Source organism: Oxyura jamaicensis, chromosome 1, assembly GCF_011077185.1.
Source record: "Oxyura jamaicensis isolate SHBP4307 breed ruddy duck chromosome 1, BPBGC_Ojam_1.0, whole genome shotgun sequence".
NCBI lineage: Eukaryota > Metazoa > Chordata > Aves > Anseriformes > Anatidae > Oxyura > Oxyura jamaicensis.
Window position 1 is genome coordinate 28,360,267 of NC_048893.1, and position 21,393 is coordinate 28,381,659.

The 21,393-nt window shown below is 40.3% G+C and overlaps 1 protein-coding gene across 5 annotated transcripts in view; it reads left to right on the forward strand.

Annotated features, from left to right (window-relative positions):
- DOCK4 (dedicator of cytokinesis 4) overlaps positions 1–21,393 on the forward strand; it is a 250,323-nt gene that overhangs the window by 21,800 nt on the left and 207,130 nt on the right. The gene's annotated exons all lie outside the window — the stretch shown is intronic.

Consider the following 21,393-nt stretch of genomic DNA (forward strand, 5'->3'; position numbering starts at 1 on the left):
AACGAATTTAGAAGTGGACCAAATGGAGTGAATCTTGTTCTCATGAATTATTTGTGAATCTGAAGTACCAAAAAGACTTGAACATACCTAAACCAGAGAAAAAGAGAACTTGTCCTTTTACTGAAGAAAATAAAAACAAAAAAATAACAAAATTCACAGACAAAAACCAAACAACCAAAAAACAACAAACATATAATTTTAATTAAAACATTGATATTTATTTTTTAATAGCTCATAGAAATGGATGATATAAACTCGTTCCAGATATTCAGTTTCTTAGTGTTTGTTCATGTAGCTGTATTATTTTAACAAGTAATTTTGGTGAAGTATTATGATTCATGATTGGCAGCTTCCCTAGTAATTAGCAGTCAATTTTTTATATTAATGAATGTAATAATCAAAAGCACTTTAACTCATAAAAACAGGCTAGTAAAAAGAAATAATTACTGAGAGCTACAAAGACTTGGGAAAATGCTATGGATTTTCAGTTAATTTCAATGACTATTCAACGTACTTCTAAACTTCTGTAAAATGAGCCTTCAGATTTATTTTAAAAATAAACTATGCCTGCATTTCTCTCCATGCTACGAATAAACTGCTTTTTGCCAGTTTCCAGAAACAGTTGCAGCAAACTTTTTTTTTTTAGCGGGCCTGATATTTCTTGCCATGTCAATGTACATATAGTACTGTCATCTGTCTTGTACTGGATTTGTTTGTGTCTATGATTATTCAAATGACTGACAAAAAAATGAAGTAGATTCTTTGTATTGTAGAAACAGGAACTCTGATAGAGATGAGCCCTGTTAGATTTCTTCCCTGTCTGAGTTTATTTAATCAGTGCCAATGTTTCTTTAAGATATGAGAGAGCCTTTATCTTATGGAGGAATAAATGCTAGTCTCTGTTTTTAACAAATTCTTTGCAGAGAACAATCCTACTGTTACAGTAGAGTGTTCCAGCCAGTGATCTATAACTTTTATTCATGAAACATAGAAGCTGTCCTAAATTTTTAAGCCACCCCAGAAGTGTGATGTATGACTTCTTATCTTTTTCAGGACTGCGATTGAACGTTAATGTTTAAAGTTAACCACTTACTCCAGCAAATATTTGGGATATCCTTTAAGAAACATTACTCATCCTCTAGTCTTAATTTTTCACTGCCACTTTCTGTAGAGAAGTGTAAGCATAGGTTAGACTTCAGTGGACTTCTTATTTTCTTTCTTTTACTACATGTCATAAAACTTCATGCTCAGTGATTGTTGTCAAGCATTTGATTATGCACGTCTGTTCAAATATTCCGGTACCACATCATACTTGCCAAATTTTCTTCAGCTCTGCATGCGTGCCATTCTTGGGGATGCAATTCCACATTAGATGGTTTGAGATATGACAGGAAAAACACCAAAGTAACTTCATAAAACTTCATTACATAATGAACTTCAGGAAAATCATTGACATAGTATTTGTTTCTAGTAGTTAAGATTCTTGCTTTTAGAGTCTAACCGGTAGTATAGTTATAGAAGCATAGCATTTTGGGCAAAGCCTAAAGTGGGTGGCATGAGAGAGCAGAGGCAGAGTCAAAGTATGTTTGAGGGACTCCTGGAGGTCCTCTCATCCAACCTCCCTGGTGAATCAGGGCCTCCTACAGCAGACTGCCCAGGACCATGTCTAGGCACCTCTTGAGTATTTCCAAGGAGGAAACCTCCACAAGCTCTCTGGGCAACCTGTGCCAGTGCTCTGTCACCCTCACAGTGAGAGAGTGTTTGCTCAGAGGGGAACGCCTGTGTTCCTGTTTGTGCCTACGGCCTCTTGTCCTGACACTGGACACTGCTGAAGACAGCTTGGCTTGATCTTCTATGTACCTTCCCTTTGAATTATTTGTATGTGCTGAGATTGCCCCTCAAGCTCTTTCTTCTCTAGGCTGGAGAGTCAAAGCTTGCTCTGTCTTCATAGTAAGAGATGCTCCAGGTCCTTAATTATTTTGGGGACCTTTTGCTAGACTCTCTTCAGTATGCTGGAGTGAGTCTGGCAATAATGCTTGCTCATTTTCAACGTAAGGGTCCACCAGGACCGATGGATCTCTTTCTGCAAAGCTGCTTTCCAGCTGGGTGGCCCCCAGCCTGCACTGTCAAGTGGGGTTGTTCCTGCCCCAGGTGCAGGACTTTGCACTTCCCCTCACTGAACACCATGAGGTTCTTGTCAGCCCATTTGCCCAGCCTGTCCAGGTCCCCGTGGATGGCGGCGTGACCCTCAGGTGTGTTGGTTTCTCCTCCCAGTTTTATATCATCTGCAGACTCCTGAGGATGAACTCTGCCTGTCATCCAGACTGTTAATTAAGATGCTGAGCGGGACAGTATGTGGTGTGTGGCTAGTTGCTACTGGCCTAACTGCTGCTGGCCTACAGCTAGACTTGTGCCACTGATCACCTCCCTCTGAGCGCGGTTGTTCAGCCAGCTTTCAGTCCAGCTCACCGTCTGCTCATCCAGTCGGTACTTCGTTATCATCTCCTTGAGGATCTTAAGGGAGACAGTGTCAGAGGCCTCCCTGAAGTACAGGTAGACATTATCCACCACGTTCCCCTTGCTGACCAAGTAGTCTTTTCAGTACAGAGGGCTATGCTGTTGGCATGTGTTTGGACAGAGGGATGTTTAACTTGTAACTTCAGAAGTGTTGCTATGACCAGATTTGTTTCCGAATCTGTGCTACAGGAATCATGGATCCTAGAGCCTCATACCTGAAGTTACGAGCTCTTCTGCTTAAGGTAAACGACTGATGCTATGCTAATTGAAAAGAAATTTCATTAATTGCAGAATGGCTTAATATTTCAAGCTGAATCTAAGGCTTTTTAATTTCTGGTTTTAAATTTTTTAAAGACTTATTTCATTGAAAGCGACTAAGGAATGACCTGCAGTAGCTGTATCAGTAGTCCCCTGCTTGGCCTGACCTTACGTGATTAAGCTTATCTGATTGTAACAAGTATTAGGCTTTTCAAAGATAAAATTACAAAAAGTTTTATCATATTTTTCTGCCTTAAGGTTTAATATAAGTAACTCCAGAGCGAAACTTAAGCGTGAGGACAGCACAATGATATTTTCCCATCTGTTAAGAACAAAGAACCCCCCCCAAAGTGTCCCACAGTTGCCAGGTTGCCGTGGATACCAGCCTTCCATTTTGTTGTCTCTGGAGTGGATGCGTCATGTACACACTTCAACTGGTTCAACTTCTGCAAAAGTAATGGTAAATAAATTATGTGAGGTAACTAACCTTACACCTTTTGTCTGCTTAAGCACTTTTGTGTAGGTCTTTATGATGATAGATAGCAATGTTTTACATTGAATTTCTGTATTACTTGTCCAACTGAACGAGGGCTTCTGCTTTGGTGACTCTGGCTACACGTTTTTCATGAAGCTGCAGAAATCAATAGCAAAAGAGAAGTTACAGCCCTTTTGGATAAGGCTGTATTTTGTTTAGTGGAGCATTCAATGAATTTCCCTGAGTTATTTCATGTTATATAGGCTTGCTTATTTGAGGGGTGTACGTGTATACCTTTTACCTGGATTTGTAGGAATGAAAATAAGCAGCAGTTGCCAAACCAGGAACCTTTAGTTTGAAACGTTCCAGGTCAGGTTATCTTAATTTTTGCCACAGTAATGAAACTACCACGTTGCTAACTAAGCGGGAGGTCTTGTGAGGCACAAAGGAAAAATTAAGGTAGTTGTGGAATATTTTACAGTATGTGAAAATTAAGTTAATACAGTTGTAGCTGAGTTTGACAAACATAAATACTGGTTTGTGGCAGTAGGTGACATCTTCTATGGTAGAGATACAAAGCCTCTTTGAAGTTGCATTTGTCTGAACTTGGTCATAAGATGGGCTCATCAGTCACATGGGCACCAAGCTGGCCTCTCAATGCCTAGTCTAGTGTGTGGCCTTGGAAGGGGACACGTCCACTGGACATCTAATATTTTTGATTACATGAAATGAAATATTGACTGTCAAAGAATATGGTCCTTGAGAAACTGCAATGCACTTTCTTCTAATGCTGCACTCTGCAAATAACATCAGTGCAGTAAAGATGCTCTCCTTTGGAGAAACAGGTACAAAAGGGAGCAAGCATAGTTTTCCATAACTATGAAGCCAACTTGCAGCTTCTGGAGTCCTTAACTGTGTGCTGGGTGATGGGCTAAGGAAAGCATGACTGCTTGGGTCCCTGTGGAGCTCTGGGAATAGACAGGCCTGACGAAAAGACTCGGGCAAGATCTTGTCAGCCATTGTAGCTGAAACAAAGGGCCAGGAAGGAAGGGGGCTGATGTGTATGTGTATCATTTTTAACCCAGAGGTGTTGGAATGGCTTGAAATCTTCCCCCTTGACAAAAAGAAAATGTACAGCACAGGTTTGGGGGAGATACTTAGAGTTGCTCTGGAGCTCCTGATAACTGTAGAGTAGTAGAGAATCAGATAATGTGTTACTAATATTTAAACCTTAAAGTCCTTATCACAGGCTTCTTATTGCAGTATTTAGTAGCGCCAAAAAACTGTCTTTTTAATTTTAACAATATATATATATATACATATTTCTTTAGGGAGTAAAAAAAAAAGTGTTTGAAACCCTTCACTGGGGGATTTGCATTGTTCACTTATTTCCTTTAATTACCTTCCAGGTTCTGTCAGCCACAAATTCCTTGCAGTATAGTTTTAGCAATAAAAAATAAAGAATAATATACAGGGCTTGGGCTGGAAATAAGGAAGATTGTACTCTATTTTTAGCTCGTCCTCTGTTTTGCGTTATGACATACAGCAAATTACTGAACCTCTTTCGACGATCATTTGTTAAGCCTAGGAAGAAGATTAAATTCTTATTTGTAAAAGTATTTGAGGATACTTCAGACAATTAATTGTACGGTGCATGTCTTTTTTACTCTTTTTATAATACTTAAATATCTTCAATACAAGTGTTTTTCTATTAAGTATCAGAGGAAAGTAATACATTAAAGTTCCTTTAATTTATGTTGTTGTATAAAAGGGGTTTTCCAAATTACTGGATGTCATGGTTGAGATGAAGTATAAATAATGCATAAAAGGATTTTATAGTGAAGTCTTAAAATGTGATTGTGTGAAAGTAGCTGTGCTTGCTAGTCAGTCAGACCAGTCTGGTACCTGTCTGCTCTGTTCTTTTCCATTTTGACAACGCAGAAGTCTAATAATGCATTTCTCCTGAAATCATGCCTTCAAGAAGAATTGAAATGTGATAACTTAGCATCTGAAAGAAGTATAGAAGAAAATAATAAGCAAATTAGTTTTGGTAAAATATGGTGTGTGCCTAAGATTAGTTGTATTTTTTTGGGTAGTCCAGGAGGTGAACTGCTAAGTTAAAGGCTTTCTCTGTCTTTCATTAATTTTAGGGTATAAAGTAAGAAACACAGGCATTTTAGGAGTCAAAACCAGAACAAATAAGCTTCAGTGCAAACCTGCATTAAGTATACTGCAGTCACTCCCTTGTAAGGTTTTTATTTCACTTTCGCTGAGAGAAAAATCTGAATTATTTGGTCAGAACAACAGGAGGAGATTTATCTTAATGCCATGGAGCCTGGCTCACAGGGAGGAGCAGTCATATGTCAGAAGTACTTACAGAGAGTGCAGATCACTGCATAAAATATACCTTATTAATGTTTACCTAGGGAGTCTATAATATTGCAATGATTACTGTGAGTAGACCCCAGCTGTATGTTGATAACAAGAAGTCATTGTATTTACATGGTAATTGTTTTTTCGAAGACATATTTAGAAGTAGCAGAGTTAATTGGGGTCAAGCTGTTGGCTGGTATATATGGGCACAGTTCCATTAACTTGAGCTTCTCCTGCAGTGAATTTATCCTCTTCTAATAAAAATTTATGGCTTTAATGCTTTCTAGTCTTTGCAAGGATTGAGCACAGATGTTGATGCTTCTTCACATAGAACTGGGGATCCTTTTATTTGCAGCTGTTTATCCATGTCTGTTGATGAACAGGAGAAAAATGTCTTAATGTGTTTTACCTGTCATAGAAGTGGTTAAAATGAAGTTCCTTGTCTGAATACAGGCTGGCCTTGGTGCAAAGTGCTGAGTCCACTTCCAACCTCTATTTTTTTGTGGTACCCTTAAATGTGAGGAAGAAGTAGAAGTTATTAGAAGCGCTGCTGCTAACTTTCTTTTCAATGTCTTTCCTGAGTTCCCTCAAGCACAAATATGTGTGCCAGATACGTGTCGGGGTGAACACACCTCTGGATTTGACCCTAATAGTCTTTAATTTGGTTGTGAGAGTTGCAGATCTCCTGTGGTGGAGGAAGGTTGGGCAACAGTCCCTTTCCTTGGCTCCCTTGTAGGCAAGACGGCTATTTCGGTAAGAGAGATGAGGTTTGTTGGCTGTCTGTTTGAGATTTGTCTGAATGTTTATTCACGTTTAAACAAACACGTTTTATGCAGACTATAGAATTAGTCGCTTTTAACTATGAAGTCAGTTCTTTCCTAGGACTGAAGAAAGCAAGGAATGAAAGAAGCATATCTTGTCGTTGTATGGTGTGCTATTAAGTTTTTAAAAAATAAATCACTAGATAACGCTAAAAGGCAACATATTGCAAGTTCTAAATGTGTGGTTTGAACATGTATCCCCACTCTCTAACCTTGCTTCTGCTAGGAAAAGTGGAGTGAAATAAAGGACAGCATAAGAGATTGCTTTAATGACTAAATATCATCACCCGAAGTTAAATACAGACTGATTTTCTGTGTTTTTACTGTGCCTGTTTTCAGTCTTTGAATGAGAGTTTTTGGATCATGTATTCATAACACTTCAGTCAAAACCTTTGACAGTTTTTTCAGATGGACTGTTACCTTGACAATTGATGTCTGAAATCAAGAGCAACAATGAATTGTGACAATTACATTTAGCTGTGTAATTTAGCTTTTAGCTGTGTTGAGAGCCATTTCCTTAGTTCTGTAAGAAATGTATGATATTCAGCAGAATTTTAGTTCTTTTTTCAATATGTTGGGTCAGGATGGTTTATATCAGTAGAATTCCTAATATAGCTACTGTACTTACTATTTTAATGATATTAGAATAAGAAAAAAGCATATTGCATTATTTTATTGTACCTTGTGCTTCCAAGAATTTTCACGTGCAGCTTCTTTGCAAATAGAAGGTACAGTGCCCAACCACTTAGGTCTGTTTTTTTTTTTCTTCTTATTTTCAAACAAGAAATGTCTTGCTCCTAAAGATTTGGCTTCAAATGCTGAACTTAACTTTTAGATAAACACTTACTTGTAATACTGTCTCTTGGGTTTATAACATGGTAAGTTGCTGTAGAATATTAACACTTCTAGAAATGGTATTTTATTATTTTTATGGTATGGTCTTAGCGATCTAATATTCTCATTGCCAGTGGATGCTGTTTAATGTTACAATGAGTTGAGCATGGATACGAAGGGAAATATTAATGGTGATTTTTGAGGAATTGTTATGGCAGATCTCATGGAAGGAAGATATTTTCAGCTTTTGTCACAGAGCAGTTTCTAAGACATGGAGTACACATTGAGAAGATAATGAATCTTTTGCCACCTCATAATCCAAAGAAACACGATATCAAGAATGGAAGGAAATACTAAAAGGAAACACTCAAATACCTGATTTCATTCCAAATATGTGAATGGGGATACATTCCTCAGAAGTTCCTAATGTTAATTAAGAAGTTAAAGTGACCCTAGCAGAGTGGAGCTCGTTCAAAGTAACATTTCGGCTCATCCGCTGCTTTTTTAGCTTCTGTCTGTACAACTTTCCTGGGTGAAATTTCATTGTTTCCTTCCTATTCACTAAATTTATGCTGAAGCTCAACATTTGGTTCAAGTGTATCCTCCCTGTTGAAGCAATCACTTAGGGTACGTCATAAATTGCTTCAATTTAGGTTTACTTTTAGCAAAGGGGTTGCATCCACACACTGCACAAAATAAATAAATGAAATCCAAGACTGAAAAGTAACAGAAAGCTGGGATGGATTATATAAACTTGTTGATATCGTGCTTAACTGGTTCTCAAATAGACAAGCATATCCTTTTTTTTCCCAGTTTACCTCCCCCTCCCCAAATATCTGCACTTGCAAGTAGTAAATTTTACACTAGAAAGGGAATTTCTAAAAGGCTTTCAGTGCTGGCAACAATTCGTAGAAGCTGGGCAGTTGATTGACCGAACTACGCAGTTGTTATGCCTGCTGCTTTCGGTTCCCTGGAGGAGCCGAGCTTGTTTCTCTTGTCCGAGCTGTGACCAGGCTTCGTAGGAAGTGTGCGGCCACTCGAGTTTTGATTTAATGTACATCTTGAGGAAATAATAATCTTAACGGCTTTGGGGCACGAACACATTACCTCCAGAAACACATTTCTACAGACTAGCGCAGGTAGGGCATTGGGATATTTATTTGCGGATTTAGCAGACTACTTTATAGAGGGCGTGTTTGTTTTTGCTGGTTGGAAAGGAAATCTGTGACTTACGGGTGCTAAGATAGGCTCCATTCTGTACAATCTAGGAAAAGTATGAAATGCTGAAATCCAGTCTACTGCAATGTAAGCGGCATTTTGCTGGGCCTTTCTTTGCCTGCAGTTCTAATGGTAGCATATCCCTGCTGCTTCGGTGCTGAGGTTGGTGGGCTGTAATGTGTGTTTGGAAGGACCGCTTTCAGTTGTGCTTTTCATGTGATTTAGGGATCCTGCTGTCCTGTTAAGAGAGGCTTCATTCCAAGGTCTCTGAGCAGTTATCAAAATGTTCTCGAACCCCCAACCCCCCCCCAAAAAAAAAAAAAAAAAAAAAAAAAAAACACCAACAAACCAAAACCATCCACCGCCTCCCTCCTGCAACAAACTGGAGTTTCAGATCCCCCATAGCACCAGTGGCTGGTTATCTTATAGGCCTTAAACTCCCTGTTCTCTCCCCGCTGCACGGAGTCCCCATGCCTAACTGAGCACATTCAGACTCTGAATTCTTCCACCATGAGAGCCACTCCTGAAGCCGTTCTCTGGGCGACTAGGTGACCTGGGAACTAGGGGGCTATTTATACCGTTTATGCTGCTGAAACTATGGAACCACTGACTAAAGGAAATAAAAAGAAAATTCTGCTTCTCACTCAACAGTCTCCTCCTTGTAGAGTTTTTCTCAAGCATTTGTTCCAGAGCGCACCTTTTCTATTGCACGTTATTTCCCGTGACATCGGGCATGTCTCATGTATTAAAAACAAACATATGGAAGCACCAAGAAGGTGACCAAGCCAGGCAATAAAAATGTAAGGTATGAACAGTGCGGAACAGAGAGCTGGTATTATTCATGGTGTGTGGGGAGATAGGAAATGAGAAACTGGCTTCTGAATTCCGATGGCACTGATAACCATGACAACAGTGGCTAATACAGATCGGACTGCAGCGTAACGTGCGGTAAAATGTAGTGAAGGGGTAGATCTGTGGGGTTTTATTTCAAATTTCACCAGTTTGAATTGTTTCATTTGAAATACATAGTTCTGAGTTTTATATGAAAATAAAATGTAGCATGACATATAATGAATGAATCTTAGCATTCAACTCTCCAAAAGTAATTTATCTTCTTTTTATAACACTTCTGCTGCTCATTACAGTCTTTCAATCTTGTTTATTCTGTTTGATAAAAGGAGCTTAGCTTGACTGTTCATTTGCAACGATCCATTCGTATTTCTTCCTGCAGGTAAAACCCTGTCTCTATTCAGTTTTTAAGTGTTGGGTATAACTCCTTTCTGTACTATTCACAGACTAAGGGGTTGGGTATTAGAACAGCAGTAAATTGCTTTAAATCAACCAAAATGGGGAAAATCAAGCAGGATTTAGCAGGCACTCAGGGAATTAATCATCCCTCAGTGTTTCATGTGTGGACTGCTTCACATGTGAGTGTAAACATCTAGATCCGCTCAGTGCTTATTAAATGCCGTGCTTAGTCTGTTTGTTAGCTTCCCTGAAAATTCAAAAGATAATCAATGGAGCTACATATAGCAAGTTAGATTGCCATACATATGCATTTGGTTAATGTACAATTTATATTAAATGAAGATAAATGGGAGTTCATCTAGCTGAGAGGCCAGAATTTTAGCTTGGTTTAACTTACGGCCAGTTGTTGGTTCTGATTCTGATACCTACCCCCACTGATCCCCCCCCCCCATCCAATAATCTACAATTATTTAATTACTAGGCATTTATTTTCTCTTTCACAATAGCCACAAATTCAATTCATTTTTTTCTTTGCTACCCATGTGTGCTGATAAGAAAGAATTGAGAAGTTGAGGTAAAATACACGCATGTGACAGTTCTGCATTACTGGTGATGCTGTTAGGAACTCGAAGCAAATAAACTGGTGTTTCAGCCATGCTTGAAAATGGGGGCTGTTTTTTTTCACCCACATAATTAAATTGTAAAACAGAAAATCATCTCTTACAGACAGGTCGTGTGGCCTTTCTAGTGAAAATATGGAAAGGACACTTTTAATTGGAGGTGTGATTAATTTTCCAAGAGGCCAGGGTCTGTGCTTCAGCGGGAGGTGTGAAAAGAGCTGCTCGGGAGCCCCAGCACTTGCCAGCAGGGGAGGGCTCCTCGCGGTGCCAGGGCAGGGCTCATCACCTAAAGCTTGTGGGCTTGTGCCCTTTCAGAGCAGTTCCTATTTCAAATATTACTTCTGATGGTGGCAGGTACCCTAGCAAGTATCCAGTTCTTCCTGGCAATTTTGCCAAGCACTTGCCTTCCGTTTCTTGCTGCAATTAGATGCAGTAATTACTGTAAACAGGAATTTCTGTATGAAAAATTTTTTCCTGTTATCAGTTCTAATTTGCTAGCCTTTCAGTTGCATTGTCTACTGTAATGTCATGGGAGAGGCTGAATAGATGTTCCTGACCTACTTTCTGTGCTGTTCGTTACGCTACGTATCTTTACCACATTGCCCCTTTAGGGACCTGATTTTTCAGGGGGAACAGCTCCTGATATCTCTTCATACAGATGCATTTCTGCTGCTATCTAAATTTTGCTGTGGCAAAATTAAGAAGCTTTGGTCTCCATAGTGTCAGTCCCCAAAGAGAAAACTTCTTTCCTTTTCTGATCTTTGTAAGAAGCTCTTGCAAAGAGTTACTTTTCCCCAGGGAAATCTTCTCTTCTTCCTTTTTCATACCTCACTGACAAAAGATGTCCATGTTATGAGGTGGTGGACCTTGTTGTCAGTGGGCTCTCTTGCTTCCAGTGGGCTCTCTTGCTTCTTTACCAGTCTTCCTCTCACCCTCTGGCAAGATGATCTTTCCAGGTGGATAAAGGAATGAGCAGTCCTATATTCAGATACAAAATTACACGTGTGCAGTTGTCCTTCTGTGCTCAAGGTAAGATTGGTCATACCTAAAACTTACAACATACTCTGGCTTCACCTTTTTTCTTTTTTCATGGATTTTACTGCAGAAGGGTTAAGGAAACATGAACTTTTTTGCTGTTTCTTCAAACAGTTTCTAGGAAAGGGGCACTTGGATCAGTCCTAGGCAACAGCTAATGTTGAATTTGGCTCATTCAGGGTCGCTGTTTACTACACTTTCTCAGTGGATGCTTGGTAGGTATCTCAAATCTCATGACTTAGTTGCATTCTGTCAGCTCTCTGTGAGGGACAGTAGTTGTGCTTTGCTATGCAGGACTTACAGGGGGCCAATTGTGGGGAAAAATGCTTTACTGGGGGATAAGAGCTCTTGAAAGTGTATTTTTATCTTTTGCCTCTTCCATAAGTTCACTGTTCAGGACAAAACATACTTAGGTTTTTAGGATTAGACATGTATAGAATTAGGAACAGGGACTTCGCCACAAGTTTCTGCACGTATTATTGGGAAACATGAAGATAATCATGTAATATTTGCTTCATCATGGATTGGATCTGGCAGTCTCCTGTCTCAAACCTCTGAGCTGGTGTGTCAGGATATAGATCTTAAATCTGGTCAAACGCTTAAAAGTGGATTTACATACAAAAGCAAGAAAGCTGCTTGTTTTCTAAAAGGCAATCCATAAAGCAAGGTAGAAAAGGACATTATTTCCACATTCAGAAAATATTTAGAGAAGAGAGGGAGGGAGGTACCCCGTGTACCTTAGTTTAACACCTTAATTATATTCTGGCTGACTGTGTGCGTGAAATGAAATGAGAAGAGATGCTCAAGAAAACAGTCAAGTATTTCAAAACTGCCATCCATCTCGCGTGCCTTCCAGGAAGCTACAGGTAAGCTAATCAGGGGGAAATGACTTCTAGGCAGTCGTGTACTGTTATTTTCCTAAAGCCAAAGCCTGGGATCAAGAAGAATGATAAGCTCTTTAAAGTTGCTGCCTGGAAGAGGTATTTTGAGCTAGCGACGTGTACGTAAGTAAATGAAGCGCAGATTCCTGCTGCTCAGGAGTTGGAGGAGCGTGGGGTGACGGTGTGCAGCAGAGGCAGGGGCTCTGCAGGATGCCTGCCATCTGCAAGTCCCCATACACTGCTGCTTGGGTTCTGCTAGCCTGTAGTACAGCTGCAGCTGTGGAGAGAGGCAGAGAAAACATAGGTGTTTGTAAGCTCTGTGGAGGAAAATCATCTGTACATGCACAGGTCTTCTGTGACTCTTCCTGCTGTCACTATGCTTGTGTGAATGTGTGGAAAATCCAGCTGGAGGCAGCTGTTTTGGGGTCATTTTAGCAACACAATGCTTGCAAGCCCTGGAAGAAGAGTATCCAACACACAGAAATGGTTAGTGGCCTCTGAGTAGTTGACATGTGCCTTGCACCAATTCAGACATGGGCCTGTGTTAATACATGTAGTAATGGTCTGGCCGTCCTGGGCCTTGCTGAATGACAGAGCTGAGCAGCTCAGCTGGGGAGGAGAGACAGGCGCAGTGGAAACCTGTCATGGTATGAGAGACTGCAAGGCAGTATGAGGTATCGACTGCCCTGTAATCATAACAGTCTGATGAGAAATGTGGTGTTGTGCTGCAGAAATTTCCTCTGAAATCAGGTGCAGTGTGGGTTTTGTGCTGTAGGGAATGCAACTAGAGGGTTATTTCAATGTAGTTCCACAAAAGAGAGAAGAGAAGTCAGAGGTACAGCTCATCCCCCAGCTGTAATGAGTTTCTCTAATAGTTGTGAAATATTTGTCTTCCTACTCCTGATACTGTCTGTCAGTGCTGGTTCCTCTTTTTCCATCATGACATATTTTGAAACCAGAGAAATATTTTTAGAAACCAATTTTCTCTGGCATTCTTTGTGAATGCAGCCTATCCCTTCTGGAACCTGTAACTGTATTTATATGCACTGGACTCCTTTGTTTTTATAGAGCTGTGGAAAATAATTTTAAAAGTGTGTGGGGGGAGTAGAACACAAGTGGCTATTTTGTTGTTGTTGTTTTTGCTGCTCTCTTCATTTTGTCTCCTGCAGAAGACGGGACCTCTGAAATGTGGAAAAGCTGAAGCTGTTGGGACAGAACTCATTCTGCCACCTCCAGGGGTAGCATTTTACAGTGAGATTTCCATAAACATACAAATTGATAACTGTGCGTGTGGGGAAAAAACAGCAGCAAAGCAATAAAAAACAAGGCAAGAGGTGAAGAACGTATATGTAAGCACAAAGCCTCTCTAACTTGCTTTGAGTCAGTCAGCATCTTGAGTCAGTGGTTAGTCTGAGAAAAGCTCACAGCCTAACTTGAGAAATGCAGTGACTTGCTCCTTGCACAACCCCTCAGAAGCACAGCGGGCTCTTCCCCAGGGTCCAGGGAAGGTCTGTCCTGTCTACCCTGTTACACACCTGAGCATGTTAGGGTGTCTACAGAGTCAGCCTGGAAGCACAGGAGATAAGAAGGTTGTTCGTATTCATCCTGCTTATGATACCTGTTTCTCCCTTCAGTGTTCATCTTCTAACTTAATATGGAGTTACTGTCATCAAAAGGGGCCTAGTACTCACCAAACGAGTGATAGAGTGAGACCCAGAACTCAAAACACCTGTGCTCGTACTGTTTGACTGCATACAACATACCTGTCTCGTTCATGAAATGTTTTTTTCCTGTGCTTTCATCATCCTTGGTGATGAGCTGTGTGTTTCAGTGTCGGTGGCTTTGGGTGATATGCCAGTTGCTGAGCAGTCAAAAATACGTGCAGTTCAAAGCAGCTCTGAACATTGAGCAAGGGGAAACAGTGACACAACCTGTAAAAATCTGGTTTGATGTTCTCTGGCATATTTGATTTCAGTTTGTGAGCCCAAATTTTATTTTTCCTTCTTGGGCAGTAATTACATCTCAAGTATTTTAGAAGTTACAGTCCTTTTGGACCAAACACGTTTTCTGCAAATCTAAAATGGAAGAAAAGGCCAAACTAATTATTGGCAAATGTTAATTGAGTTAAAATCTCTATTGTGGCTAACTTGAGAGTTGAAAATGAGCATATTAATAAAATGCTCTTGAGAAGAATTTACAAATTTGATACAAAGAATTAATGAGGAGTAGACTGAACTTTAGCCTGAAGTTGAGTGTTTCTTACAACACTTCAGCTAAATCAAAATGCAAAGGAAGGACACTTCATCTAATGTGGGAAGAGAACTGAATAAAGGTTTTGGAAAGAGAAAAATTTCACATATGGTTGTTGTTAACTTACAGCCACTGAAGTGCAGAATGAGACCTACAAGGAGCATTGGCCTTTTTTTTTTTTCCAAAGAAATATCAATAGCTGCCAGGTTTGTTTTAGCAAGTAAGGGAAGACCTTATACAACTGATAGAAACAGCAGAAAGGTTTTACTTGACATAAGGTTTCACTTCTAAAGGGAATGAAGATACTGGTACTGCACTACTGTCCACTTGATCATGTGACCATATTTTTAATGAAAAGATATTCTAAACTGAAAATGGAGTGGCTGAAAAGGAGGAAGAAAGAAAAATAAAACCATACAACAAGTGTCCCTGGTGTCCAAAAGTATTTCCTCCATTTTCTTTGTTATGTTTATTGACATTATGAAAACATTGTATACTTCTGAAACTTTTTTCCAGTTAAATGCATTTGTTAAATTGAAGCTCAAAAAGATATTTCTATTCCTGCTGTCCTTACTCTTGTAAGCGGATTAAGGAATAAAGTATTAGGAATAGATTGGAAGGAAACTTGGCTTCAGAGCAGAGATTTGATAAATGATGGAAATATCGTGGGCACACCTTTTTCTCTCTCGCAAATTCCGTGTGCTACATAGGCTTCAATTTATTTCCCTTCTGTAGTGTGGCTTTCCTAACTAAAAAAACATTCTGCACAAGTGTTTTCTGTGGCTTGACTTGTGTGTGCACATGCACGTAGAAGCTGACTAGAATGTCCTCTCCGTCTCTTCTGTATTTGAGTGGGAACGTGATTGTTTTTGTGCAAGCTGCAAGCATTGTGGGTGCTCAGAGGAAAATGCTGGCTGGACTTCTGCATGGTAAAAGCCAGAAAGCAGCTGGAGTAAATGATTACTGAGACATTAAAACTGGTAACTACAGGGATGAAACAGGTCTCTGACTAGACTTGCGGAGGGAGGGATATAAAATATTGGTGGTTGTCATCAGGTTCTGTATCAGTCTGAGCTAAAATGTGTTAGATGAATATTGGGGCATGGCTAGCATGTCTAAACTGATAGCTGAACATGATTTACAAAATGGAGAAGGAGTTCAAGAAAAGATAAGATTTAAAGTGGCTCTTGTTATGAGGCATACATGCAAATTTGTACATAGTGTATACAGTTGTATATATGTATACATATAGTGGCTCTCAATATTAGGCACACAAATTCTCTAAAAAGTTAAATGATGGGTACTTTTACTTCATGACATTTGCACGTGGTAAACGTGATAGGAAGCATTGTTCAGGGTTACAGGCTACACTATTTAAAAGTTAGATGTCCATTAGAATTCAAAATGCCCTCACAGAGGAGCCCTGCTGCCAGCACCTGAGCACGGACACCAGGACACCAATACAGTTGGATTTGTCAGCTTTCTCAGAAAAGCTGCTGTGAAATTCCTTGAGAGGAAGCAAAGTGGCTGGCTTTGGTATGTTAAAACAGTGGCTGGTGAATCCCATGTGCTTGGCTCCCCTCTAGGGCTTTTCAGGTCCCCTTGCTGGGCAGAGTGGGCAGCTCGGAAATAAGGCTTGTGAAATCTGAGTGGTGAGCCTCTAAGTACATGTGTGGTTCTAAAATTCAGTGTGCTTAGCATTCCTCATTCTGTTTTCTTCAACTTTCATCAAAAACTGGCTTTGTGTGATTGAAAAAGTAAGAAATTCAGAGAGAGCTTGAACAAACATGAAGTACTTGTGGCTGTGTACTCAATCTCATACAGATATAAACAACTCTAATCTCTTACCCTGCCCTCCCAAATAAACTGCAGTTGAACAAATGACAAATGTATGTATGACTTCAAGCAACATGCAAAAGAACAGCTACAACCCAATTAAAACAATCAAACAAAAAAACCACACACTTTATCTACTCTCCTCTCTTAAACAAAAGTAAAATTTTGCACTTTGGAGCTTGTGTGGAGAGTTATTAAATTTGGCCTCTTGCTGCCTGAAAACAACATTAATTCAGGATCAGAGTATCTGTGGAAAAGGCCCACGAGCTTCCACTTCAAACTGAGTGTTTCAGCTGGAGCAGCTCTGCAGAGCATACCTTCTGCAGAGCAGCAGCTGAGGGAAGTCCCGGGTTTTGGTCTGAATGCCAAGTCTTTAGGGTTTTTGCATTAGTCATTTTTGGGGAATAAAATGGGAAGATCCTTTCTCAAGCAAGTCTAGCAAAGCCAGAAAGCCATATGTGCCTCATACATGCTTTTATTCCATCTCTTCAGTCAAAGTCTAGTTTGTTGGAGATTGCTTGCTGGGTCAAACCCTTTGGAGGGGAGACCTGCTCCTCTACCTTGTCCCTGAATGCCAGTCAGGTGTAGGGGTAGAAATGTGTATAGTTTTCAGCAGTTTGGGGAATATGCACCTATAAACTGTGAGAACCTAGAGAAATGATTTTGGCAAGAACTGTTACGGGCTTTTATACATCACAGGAGCATAAATTCATGTCTGTGGTTACAGTGACATCTAAGCAAGACACCCTAAAACTCTTGTTAGAATGTTAAATGGCTGATCAGAAATAGAAGGGGTTTTTGAAACAGCCTGAATAAGACAAGCCTGATGGGATAAGTTGGTGTGTGCGCTGGTTTACGTGGTGCATTGTAAGGAGCAAATTGTTGAATCCTAAGGTAGATGCCTGGATGCAGCTGGGGAATCGTGCTCCACGTTTATGACGTGCATTCACTGCCTGAATTCTTATACAAAGCTCTGGGTGATTTGATGACACTGAGCAAGCATATAAAAAAGGAAGATTTTTTTTTTCTTTGTGAAGTAAAACAGAGATGCACAGTGTGTACTTAAAAACGAGGGGCCCTCCAAAGAAGATTGTGTGACTGCAACTATCTTAATTTCTATTTAAAATAACTCGCCAGCAATCCGGGTACACAGTGCCACTTCCCCCCCTTTAAAATACTGATGTGGTACTTTGTGAAAGTGGTAATCTTAAATATTCCAGAATGCTTTGTATAAGTTGGAACATATCTCAGAAAGTTTATTTATTCTTCTTCATATAAATATTTTGAATTATGGAAGAAACAGAAATACATGGTGGAAAAACAGCCTTTTTCTTGAAGCTGATGCTCTTGACACCAAGGAATTCAGTCTGTTGGTTCTTTGTGGTTAACAGCCGCGTGCTTACACACGTGCTGTGTTACAATCAATATTACTTAAGCCTGTGGTTTTATTGTTACCTGGTAGCACGTTCCTCAAGTGGCCTGTTTAATTGAAGAGCAAATTATTGGAGAAATATTTCCCTCCAGTTGCCTGATTGTGCATTATTTACCTGCTCAGTATTTGCAAGATGAGATAACAATTTGCTTTGCCATTGTATAAATCCGGGAGCTGATGTTGTGGTATGCATGGTATGCTTGTGTGGATCCAGACTGATGGAACCTGATTCTGCCTAGGTCCTTTGGACACTAATTCATTCATTACATATTCATGTCTATGCGTGGTAAGGAAAGCTTGAAAGAGAAAGTTCTTATATTGGATTTGAAAAAGCTAACTATGTGAAATTTCTTTTTCTAGCTGAAACTTCTTTAAATCTCAGACAGGTTTTAATGAAGACGCGTTTTCTCAATGTCATAGGAAGTTGTTGGAAGCATTTATCAACAAACTTGGTGTATTTTTATTATTTATATGTTAGTCTGCTCTTGAAACTTTCTACTTCAGACAGTTTGTCAGTCAGGTAGAGTGTTGTAGCCTGTGGCCATGTGAAGATTTCTGCTGTCTAGTTTGTAAGAAGAAGGACGTTGATGAAAGGTAATTATTGGACAGGCTGTAAAAGGGCTTGGGCTAATTAGTTGTGACTTCAGCTGTAAGATGACTCCTCCAGTAGGCGAAGCCTGTGTTTTGTATTGAAATAGTATTGTTCTCCCTTAAGAAAAGCCTACAGCGAAAATATTGCTCTGTTTATTTAAAATGCAGCCAGTAAAATGAAAGCATTCTTGTCACCTGCAGTGGCTGCCGTGCTGTAGGCAGCTTGAGTTATTACAGGTAAATTGATAGTGAAAAGCCTTTCTTTCTGCAGGATGATTTCATTAGAGAAAATTAATTGCTGTGCAGTTGTGCAGCCCGACACAGCCTTCCTAACTGAATTTACACCATCCAATCAGACCGTAGTCAAAAGTTCATTATGTGGGTACTGTATACCTGGAAGAAGGGAGAAGCCTGGGTAACGCTAGGCGTGTAGTACGGGAGCCACTTCAGTGACCCTGCAGCATTCGCTTCGGTTTTAGCAGGATTTATTGCCCCCAGCTAAGCACTAGCCACACAGGACCTGAAATGACTCTAAAACCAGCTAAGCGTTCCTGCAGCGCTTGGGTTTGGCATGGGTGCAACAAATGGATAGGGCCAGCAGGGGCCTGGTGTGGTACCCCAGCAGATAAACCTCTCCTGAACGCAGAGAACTGGCTGGGGGGCAGCACAAAGCCCTACTTAAACTCGGTGCCATGGGGTTTGCGAGACTCGACTGCACTCAAATAAGAGTCGAGGCTGGGGGGATGCTGCAGCACATAGTCCCCAGCGGTCACAATTTGAGGAATATGATCTTAAAACACCGGAGCTGCTTCTACATAAAACTAGCTCAGCTTTATAGCCAAAGTCAGGAGAGATTTTTTGGTTCCATGCTAGTAGTGGAGGTGTTCAGCCAAACCTGCTGTCATTCTTTCTCTGCTTCCCTTGCCTTCAGTTTTTCTTTTCCATACCTCTCCACGTTGTCCCAGCCCAGCCCTTGCTTGCTTCACAAAGTCTTTCATTGTGTCGGCTACCAAAAGCACTTGTTTTGAGACCGAACTCTGCTTCCCTGCAAGCTTAATTGCATTCCCTCAGTTCTCAACATCTAAGGATGCCTGGGTTTTCATGGTTAGTTATGCAAGTTGTGGATTGTACCCCTGTCCTTTCATCCCTAATTGCAGCTTTTAGAGGTCTGGGATATGATTCAGTGCAGTATCTAAATGTTGCTTGTGTACACTTAGGGGCCTTGCTAAATTTTGTCATGGAGTACAAACCACAAATGCAGGCAAATGGGGGTGGGGGAGAAAGCAGTGGTTCCTGCCTACGAAACATAGATGGATGAAATGGCACTGCCAGCTGGCTCTGGGATTCTGTTTTATGTTTATGCCTCTCTTGTGAGCTCTTGTGAGAGATGGCTGTTGCATAGATGTAAGTATGCATGACAGAGGTGTACCAGTTGTGGTCACGTTTTTCAACTCACCAGCTACTCCTTCTTTTGAAGATAGACTTTAGATACTGATGAATTCTCCTTTTAGATATATAAGAAGCTTCTTGAGTGCAATCAGCCTCTGTAAAGGCAATTCTTCCAGTACAGTTGTCTTTCTAAAAGCTATCAGGTCTTCAGCTACTGCTCTCAATCTCTAAGGAAACAGGCTTTTCAGTTTCTTCTAAGACAAACTACAGGCTCATTGCTACATGTCTTTTTCCTTTTCCCAGTTATGTGAGAGCTGGAGGTCCAGCCTCTGCCACATCAGTTCTTTATCAGAAATGAATAAGCAGATGATTTCATATCTTGGGTGCGATTCCAGCATTTTCATGATAACACTTAAGCTACTGTCTAGTTGGCAGTAAAATATATGAATGCACTGCCATTATTTATATACTCTGGAAAGGAGTACAAAAATTGCAATGCAAAGTATGTTAATTCATTTTAAGAATTGGCCTTGTTTTCCACGATCACAGCTGTAGCTGTTCCCGACCCCCCCCCAAGGATGTGATGATGCAGATGAAAACAACAAATCTTGCAGCATCTTATAAACCACTACGGAACGTTTTGAGGGAGACATCTGGATCTCATTCACTTGTGGAACTGTTGTTCAAGTCTGCGGTCACTACAGTCCCCACGACCGTAGGGGTGAATAGGAAGCAAAACAGTAAAGGGAATGCTGTCCAGAAGGAACACTAAAACATGCAATCATGATGTTTTTAACCATCCTTCACATGCTGCTGATACAAAAATCCTGCCCACTTTGGTACGAGTTACAACTAGGAGGCTTGCCGTAGTGACTTGTTGCATCTGTACGAAGAGGAAAGGCGGTATTATTTGCATTAGCTGATGTGCTTGGGGTGTGCTTCGTGTTCACGACATGTATGTTAAATAACTTCACTGTTTCCCTTGATAAATAGGAGCTGAAGATCTGTTTGGTCCATTTTTATAAGGCTTTTATATATCCGATTTGGTACTTGATGAAGCTTGGAACACCCTGAAGGTTGGAAAGTTTCAGTAACAGCTAGGTATTTCAATCTCAGCACCTGAACGGTGTTTGAGCACTTCCAGGCCATTAAATCTATGCCAAATTCTGGCAGGTCTGACAGCACAAACCTAGTGGAAGGATCCAGGTTAAATGGGTTGTAGAAGGAAGAAATACATTGTTTTATTTTGCATCCATGACTAGATGACTTGTAATTTGTATTAATCAATGCAGAGATCTGTTTTGACATCGTACCTTTTCCTAGAGTTGTACATTTGTGTTAAATAGTTTTACTGCTTTAACTTAGTCTTGGGCAGTTTTACTAACATTAAAAAGAATGTTTTTGAATAAAGACAGTTTCAAAGTCTACTGCTGTATAGCTGTGTTTCTGTCCCTTAGGTTTCCTGTGTGCTTAAGACTTGTCAGCCACTGTCATAATCTCTTGTTTTGAGATCTGACCATGGTAGCTTTAAATCTGACAAATCTGCTTAGAGCTGTCTCTCTGAAAACAGGTAACAGCTTCTGTTTAGGGATCTGAACTCTTGTGAGGGCTCCTA